At 39.3% G+C, this 9,419-nt stretch overlaps 1 pseudogene; it reads left to right on the forward strand.

Annotated features, from left to right (window-relative positions):
* Positions 1-1,030: 1,030 nt before the first annotated feature.
* LOC143039735 (uncharacterized) lies at positions 1,031-6,008 on the forward strand (annotated as a pseudogene).
* Positions 6,009-9,419: the final 3,411 nt, after the last annotated feature.

Raw genomic sequence — 9,419 nt, forward strand, 5'->3', positions numbered from 1 at the left:
TAACTTATAGACCAGACGTTAAGTTCTTTGGGTAATTCCTGTTATTATTTTCAAAGGAACAGTTATTTGAGCAGTTCATTATAAGGAATGTGTTGAGTACATTGCACAGTTTCTGTATCGGGTAAACAACTATTGTGGCCACATATAAGGATGTCATGATTGAAGGTCGCAGAACACTAGAAGAGTTCCTCATTGCTGTAGAACAATGCATCCGTGTGGAATATAGACTGATAATCTAAGTGGATCCATAAATTTGATATAATAAATACTGTGATACTCGTAATATTCAAAAGGAATAATAAGTAAAAAATGTGTTAATAATAAATAAAGAGTAAATTATATGATAATAATGTGATACTGTAAAAAACTGCAAGTATTGTGAAACAAAGATTTGTTGAACAAACAGTTGTGGTTTGTTTGTTAGCAGTCTAAATATAAAGCATTCCCGTGTTGTGTTCTGGTATCGACAACCAAGGAAGAAGGAAGTTAAAGATAAATGTGGGTAATCTGATCTCTTTTAATCACCGAATAAGATGAGTATATGGCGAGCCTGAAATCTGGAGCTCGAGGTCCTCTATCGATGCTAGGAGAGAGGTCTTGGAGCTGAAGGTAAGTTGTTACTGCGACGATCGGTGAGACTGCTCTAGTCTCGGTTGGATCAGTAGATGGTGAGCGCATGACGGCGGGTGCGGCGTTTGTCACACACGACACACGACAGGGAGTAAGGGTGTTGGACACTCGATGCTCAATGCAAGCGGAGGGAATTGCAGTAGGACTAGCACTGACCCATGCCCTCGACACCCACCAAAGCCATGTTGTAATATACACTGATAGTCTGTCATTGTTACAAATTATCCATAATGACATACATCAAGACTATGGGCAACTAATGACATCTTTGCTGTTTCAGATAAAGTCCCTCCGTGAGCAAGGACGGTTAGTCGACCTTAACCAGATTCCCTGACACATCGGCCTGCCGGGGAACGAAGAGGCAGACAGTGAGGCAAGGAAGGTAGCGACCAGTCACCATATGGACGGCGATATTGGTGTGCTCCCGAGTCAGGTAGAGATCTTGACCATCGCTGCGAGAACACTGACCCGGCGATATGTAGAGAGGCACAAGCTGATGGCGCCCATGAGGCCGTCAGACCTGTGGTACAAGAGGACTTCCAACTATGAGAAATTTGCCACGGGAATGCGCCTCTCCAGGGCGCAAGAAGTGGTCCTACATCGCCTGCGTCTAGGGTATCGGTGGGTGCCAATACGCTGGTCCACTACCTGACTACCTGTCCAGCGTCTGGATTTCTTCGAGCGGGCCCCGCCACCTCACCGGAGGGTCTAGTGAGGAGGCTGTTGGGCGCGTTCAACTCATACCGGCTTCGGCGCCTAATGGAAGTGCCACCTCCTAGATAATATCCCCCATACTTTTCTCACTTTCCTTGATGAATATACACTGAGTATATAACCTATATACCACAAAGCATATCCACTCACCACGACTTTTTTCTTTCTTTTTCTTTTTTTCTTTACAGCAAAGACGACTGGCCATCCTTACCTGGGATCCCGGAGGGCATGGACTGAGGCAAGACACACATCAGACTGGGAGGCAGAAGAACACCGGAGAGATGACTGACATCATACACTCTTAGTACTGTAATTTATTGTAAAAGTCCCTCAGACTTCCTAGGAGGTAGCGGGTTGTGACTCGCGCAAGTTTTCTTTTTTATATACTTGCAATCAATAATAATAATAATAAAAAAAAAGGCAAGAGGCCGTCCTTTTAAACCCCGTGGTGGGATCACGGACGGGTTCCGTTGGATCGTCTAGCCTTCTGACTGGCCGCCTCCCCCTTGGCTGTGATCCGTGTGAACAAGCTGTGAGCCTTGGCGTGTGGATACGCCTCCGCTCGCGTTGGTGACGTCATCAGTCTGGGTTGGATCGGCCAGGGAAGCAGACATCTCCGGTGTGTCCGGGGTCGGCGGTTGAGACAACGTCACCACACCCGTATCTATGCTTTTTTCAGTTATTTTTTATTGCCAGAAGTTTGTTTGAAAATTGAAAGTATGTGTTGCTCTATTCTTTGTCTTTTGGACCTGGCCATTCTGACTAGACGAATTTTGTGAATGGTAAGGTTATTCTTTGGTGATTTAGCAGACTGTTTTGGTTGCGCCTTCACCTGGCCAGGCCAGCTCTTATCGACCAACCATTTTTTACCTTTGATTTTCAGTTGAACTTGTTTTTCCAAAATACTTTATTGTATTCCAGCTTATTCACTTTCCTTGCCATTAAACTACCATCAACATATTAGTTGCTTTATGATCAAGTTACCTACCGTGCGTTCCATTCTCTCAGTTCTCCGATACTTGGGTAAATATAATGTTTCAGCACAATATTTTCATGTTTTTCTTATCACGCAAGTCGCAACATGCTGACATAACATGTAGAATCGAATATTTTAAGACTCTTTTCTTATAAGGCATTTTTACCGCAAATGCATATTAAAGAAGATATTAATTCTATTAATAATATTAAACAGTTTTTGACATACAGTTATACTGTAGCCTACATCATGACTGCTGCCTTGGTGGTGACTGTTGAGCAGTGACGATTTTTTCCCTTGCTCATTCCGATAAAATTTAAAGTCCATATATATATATATATATGTATATATATATATATATATATATATATATATATATATATATATATATATTGCAGTAATTCACAAGGCACACGTGAAAATAATATGCAGAAAAAAACACTGGGAAATAAGAAGCTTAGTCCGAACGTTTTCGTCTATTTAAGACATTATCAAGGAATACACAGTTACAGAGACAAAGGTGGATATATATACATAAAGTAGAAGACAAGCTAGGAACATGGGAAGGACACACAAGATGCTTCACAATCAGGTAGAGCCAATGTTTGCATATACGGACGTTTGGTCCATGACGTTACGTCACCCCGGCTTAGTAGCACTTGGAGAAGTTCTTACAATTTTATCAATAACAAAATCATCAAGCTTAAATAATCCTAAACTTAAATTGATATTATGGTCAAAGGTTTGTTTAATATGACTGGATTCAATAATGTTTCTTTCTAATAAGGATCTACAAGAAATTATTACATTAGAATTATCCCAGTCAATAGGATGATTGTGGTCTCTTACATGGACAAAAAGGCCACTGGAACTTTGCCCACTCCTTACACTATATTTGTGCTGATTTATCCTTGTTTTTAAGTCTTTACCAGCTTGGCCGATATAAAATTTGTTGCATTTAAGGCATGGGATAGAGTAAACACAACCCTCATATACTTCAGGTGAATTTTTAATGAGCTTACTTTTTATAGTATTATTATTTTTGAAAACCAAGTTGATGTTTAATTGTTTGAGAATATTAGGCAGACCAACTAATTTCTCACTGTAAGGAAGAACCAAAAGGTTCTTTTTGTCAAATACTTTTCTTACGTGTGAGGTGTTATGGAAAGTTTTGTAAGCCATTTTATGAGATGTGTCTACTAAGTGCTTTGGATATTTTAATTCAGAAGCTATGCTATATATCTTCCTCAGCTCATCATCCAAAAATTCCAGGCTACATATCCTGTAAGCTCTAAGAAACATAGAACTAAAGACAGAAAGTTTTGTTTTCTGATGATGAGCCGAGTAAAAGTGGACATATGATGCTCATCATCCAAAAATTCCAGGCTACATATCCTGTAAGCTCTAAGAAACATAGAACTAAAGACAGAAAGTTTTGTTTTCTGATGATGAGCCGAGTAAAAGTGGACATATGATGCGACATTAGTAGGTTTTCTATAAACGTCATATTTAAATTGTTTACCATTTCGATGAATTAAAATATCCAAAAATGGCAACTTATTCTCTATTTCTATTTCAAAAGTAAATTTGATTGAAGGGACCATACCATTTAGTTTTTCAAGAAATAAATCTAAGTTACGATTAACTGGCCAAAGACACAAGATATCATCAACATATCTTTTCCACACAACTTGTTGGGGAAGAATCCTAGGTAGTAGTTTCATCTCAAAGAATTCCATGTACAAGTTACTAAGTACTGGGGACAGAGGATTTCCCATTGCCATACCAAATTTTTGTACATAGAATTCACCATTAAAAACAAATTTACAATTTACAATACACAACTTAATAAGTTCAATTATGGTTTTAGCTGGAAGTGGCAAGTCATGTTTTGATAATAATTCTTCTTCAAGATATACCAATAAGTCAGTTACGGGAACACGGGTGAAGGGCGAAGTTATGTCAAAACTAACTAGTTTAAAGTCATAACAAATTTCTAGATTATTCAAATGTCTTCTACTTTATGTATATATATCCACCTTTGTCTCTGTAACTGTGTATTCCTTGATAATGTCTTAAATAGACGAAAACGTTCGAACTAAGCTTCTTATTTCCCAGTGTTTTTTTCTGCATATATATATATATATATATATATATATATATATATATATATATATATATATATATATATATATATATATATATGTATGTACACACACACACACACACACACACACACACACACACACACACACACACACACACACACACACACACACACACACACACACACACACACATATATCCATACATATATATATATATATGTGTGTGTGTGTGTGTGTGTGTGTGTGTGTGTGTGTGTGTGTGTGTGTGTGTGTGTGTGTGTGTGTGTGTGTATGTATGTATGTATGTATGTATGTATGTATGTATGTATGTATGTATGTATGTATGTATGTGTGTATGTATGTATGTATGTATGTATATATATATATATATATATATATATATATATATATATATATATAAATATATTTATATATATAAAAGCATTTGCGGAGGAAACGCTATTTAAGAAAAAAATCTGACTTCAGAATGAAAATAACTTACCTTATGATGTTTTCATATGTGTGTTACTTTTGGATTTTTTTTTTCAATGCCGTAATTAATAATTTATTCAATGGATGTTTTCTCTGCTTTCCTTTTGGATACGAGTATTTACGCCAGTTCCATATGCTTTCGTTGGATTCTTTTTCAATGCCGTAATAATAAATAATGCACGTAATACTAATACATTTTTAATTCACAGAAGCATTCTTTTGCTACACTGAGCTTTTTAATTTGTTTTTTGTCAAAACAGTGTAGAATTTGTGATATGTCACTTGTGATATTTAGCTCTATCAATCATCACTTTGATCTATTCTATTTTCCATTTTCTAACATGCAGTGTGAATTTCTTTCTCGAAAAACAAATTTTATATACTTGTAATAGACTACCACTCTATCCCCAGATGAAGCGAGCTAAAAAAGTGGTGCTGCTTACAGAAAAAAGAGAAAGGCAAGAGAGGAAGTGTAAAAAAAAAGGAAGATGCACTATTGAAATACATTAATCATATAGAAACTACTACTACTGAAGCAGGAGAAGTTTACAAATCTAAATCATTGTCAAATTCAAGGGATTCAACTTCAAGTGATTCATCAACTTGAATCTGCTCTCCCTGCTGTGGAGAGAGTGGACATAAAAGACGTTTGCCTATGGCCAAGCAAGATTAGCAATGGCGCACGGATCTTTCTGGTACGTCAAGGCGCATCTGTGGTTCAAAATCTAGATTCTGATTTTGATGAAGTAATTCGTCAAGGTGTGTCAACCAAAGGACAAACTAGAAAACTAACTCGGGAGTGGTTTTTTAAAACTCTGCCAAATGGCGAAAGAATGTTGAGATCATGGATGGTGTACTCCCCTTTCAAGGAAGCTGTTTACTGCTGTTGTTGTAAACTGTTTTCAGACAGAAGTAACTAAAAATCAAATTATGAGGACGGATTCAACATATGGTGGAAACTGAATCCTAGAATATCCGAACATGAATCCAGTTTAGCTCACGTTCGGAATTTCACACAATGGAAGGAGCTGGAAATTAGGATTGTTCGTGGAGCAACAGTTGATAAAAATAAAACAAGAAATTGTTGAAAGCCAAGTGAAGTGGAAAGAAATCCTTTTAAGATTGCTTGATATTATTAGATTCTAAGCTAAACAGAATTTGGCTTTAAGAGGCCATCGAGAAGGAGTCAATTGTGAGAAAAACGAGACTGATGAACTTGAAGCAACAGAAAATAGATGTTTTGGAAAGAAATTAAGAGAAGAAGAGAAGGCGAATCAAGTAGAGAAGAAAAGGTAAAAGGTGCAGATGGAGAGATGATAACGGAAGAGAAGGCAGTGAGGGGAAGATGGGCAGATTATTTTAGGGAGTTGCTAAATGTAAAGGAGGATAGGGAGGGAAAGGTAGTTCCAGTGGGAAGTGTTAAGAAAATTACCGTGAGGAGTGAGGAAAATGGAGGAGAAATAAGGAAGGATGAAGTGAAGGCAGTTGTTAAGATGGTGAGAGCAGTTAAGGCACTTGATCTGGATGGATGAAAGAGAGAGAGAGAGAGAGAGAGAGAGAGAGAGAGAGAGAGAGAGAGAGAGAGAGAGAGAGAGAGAGAGAGAGAGAGAGAGAGAGGTACAGTGATTGGTGGACTGGCTGGTGAGGTTATTTAATGTTTGTTTAAGAGAGGGTAGAGTGCCGGAGGACTGGAAGAGTGCCTGTATAGTTCCACTTTACAAGGGAAAAGGGGACAAGTGTGACTGTAGTAATTTCAGAGGGATTAGCTTGTTAAGTGTAGTTGGGAAGGCTTATGGAAGGATTTTGATTGAGAGAATTAGGAGAGGAACAGAGGGAGTAATTGGTGAGGAACAGTGTGGATTTAGGACAGCTAGAGGTTGTGTAGATCAGATTTTTGAGGTAAGACAGATATGTGAGAAAGCTATAGGAAAAGGTAAGGGTGTATTTTGGGCTTTTATGGACTTGGAAAAGGCTTGTGGCAGGGTAGACAGGGAGGCACTGTGGGAGGTGTTGCAGATATACGGGATAGGAGGAAAGCTTCTAGGAGCTGTCAAAAGTTTTTACGAGAGTAGTAAAGCATGTGTCAGGATTAGAAATGGAGAGAGTGAGTGGTTCGAGGTAAAGGTGGGACTTCGTCAGGGATGTGTTATGTCGCCCTGGCTGTTCAACTTATACATGGATGGGGTGGTGCGAGAGGTAAATGCAAGGGTGGTGGGTCAGGGATTAGAGATGGTTAAAGAAAATGGAGAAAAGTGGGATGTGAGCCAGCTGTTGTTTGCGGATGACACTGCGTTTGCAGCAGGATCAGAGGAGGGATTGAGGAAGTTGGTGGGAGAGTTTGGGAGAGTGTGTGATAGAAGAAAGCTGAAGATAAATATGGGTAAAAGTAAGGTGATGATATGTACAAAGGGTGAAAGTGGCAACAGACTGGAAGTGAGCATTAAGAGAGAACGACTGGAGGAAGTGGGTAGGTTTAGATACTTGGGTGCGAATGTGGTAGGAAAGGGTGGAGTGGAGGTGGAGGTAGAATGTAGATTGAGAGAAGCGAGTAAATGCCTTGGTGGATTAAAGAGTGTAAAGAGGAATAGACATTTGGGAATGGATGCTAAGAGGAGACTGTATGAAGGAGTGATTGTGCCAACAGCACTGTATGGGGCAGAAACATGGAACATAAGAGAGGAAGAGAGAGGGAGTTTGAATGTGTTTGAGATTAGGTGTCTGAGAAGTATAATGGGAGTTATTAGGCTGGATAGAGTGAGAAATGAGGAGGTGAGGAGGAGAACAGGGGTGGTAAGGGAGTTGGGAGATAGGGTGGATGAAAGAGTATTGAGATGGTTTGGACGCATGGAAAGAATGAGTGAAGAAAGAGGTGTGGATGGCAGATGTGGGGGGAGTGAACATGAGGGGGCGACCTAGGATGAGATGTATGGATGGGGTGAAAGGGGCTTTGGGGAAGAGGGGAATGTCTGTTGAGGAAGGACAGGAGAGTACAGAAGACAGGGGTGAGTGGAGATTGGTTGTATATGGATGATGTTGTGATGCATAAGGTGGAATGGGGGGGGGGATGAGGGGTGAGATAGTATGTGTGGGAAAATTTGACCCAGTCCGAAGGGATTTCTCCCCGTCTTCTTTTCTGCATGAGGGGACGGAGAGGGGGGTCGCCGAATTAATGAAGCGGCCTTGCTGTGGATGTGCTGTGTCTTGCGACACTGCTTCTGACCCAGGGCAGTGGACAAGATGCAGGGATGACCCATCATCCAGGAGGTGCCAAGATAAGAGGGAGGGTAGAGGATGGAGGGAAGTGAAGTGTATTTAGGGATGGAATGGGTGGGAATGATCTTTATACCTTTTTCTTTTTGGCTACCTCCCTTGTAAAGGGGAAAAAGCGTTTGGTATATGTATGTATGTAGTTCATTTGTTTGCGAAATATGATACAGTTCTACTTGAACATCTAAGAATCCAGCTGGGAAACAAGTTTGCTACTTCCTATCTGTCTCCTACTATTCAGAACGAGTTTATAGAAATTTTGGGAGAAAACGTAAGAAGCAAAGTCATCAAGCAAGTAAAAGAAGCCAAGTACTTTTCCATGATATTCGACAGCACTCCTGATATTTCACATAAGGATCAAATGAGCCAAGTTTTACGCTGTTATGATCGATGGAGATAAAGTGAAGGTTGTGGAATCATTTGTCGATTTCATTGAAACAAAAGGTAAAACTGCCGAGAATATATCAACGATGATTTTGGAAAAATTAGAGAAAGACGGAATTTATATTCAAAACTGTAGAGGGCAAGGATATAATAACGCTGCAGTGATGGCTGGTCTGCATACTGCTATTCAGAAACATATCAGGAAAAAAAAAAATTGGCGCTTGTACAAACCACTCGCTGAATTTAGCGGGTGTTAATGCAACTTCTGTTGGTGTGGATTCTGTTATCTTTTTTGGATGTGTGGAACGTTTGTATTTTTTTCTTCATCAAACCATCGCTGGGAAGTTCTAACTTCAGTCACTGGTCAAAGTGTCAAGCGCATAATAAAAACTCGGTGGAGTACGAGGGGAGAAGCTGTAAGTGTTGTAAAGAAAAGTTTCTAAAAAATCTTAAGTACCCTAGAAAAGTTAAACGGTGAAGAAGAAAATACAGCTACTAGGCAGATGCTGGTGTTCTACTTGATGTGTTGCAATAATTTTTATTTTTGTGCTTTCTTGGCCTGTGGGGACCTGTCCTTCTAGAAATTAATGACACATAGACTTACCTCCAAACCAAAGAATTGAACATACAAAAATGTTATATAAAACTCAGGGAATTAAAAAATTCTAGCGGAAAAAAGGGAGAAGTTAGTGAGTAATGGTGTTGATTATGCCAAAGAAATTTGCAAAGATCTGGGGATAGTCATGGAGCGTCAGAGTCGACACAAAAAGAAGAAATAAATGTTGGGTGAAGAATCACGAGACGCTGAATTGCCATACGACATTGAACTGATAAGAGAAATGTTTTCT

The sequence above is a fragment of the Oratosquilla oratoria genome, chromosome 27 (genome assembly GCF_046742065.1).
Source record: "Oratosquilla oratoria isolate Oo_2021 chromosome 27, ASM4674206v1, whole genome shotgun sequence".
In the NCBI taxonomy this organism is placed as follows: domain Eukaryota; kingdom Metazoa; phylum Arthropoda; class Malacostraca; order Stomatopoda; family Squillidae; genus Oratosquilla; species Oratosquilla oratoria.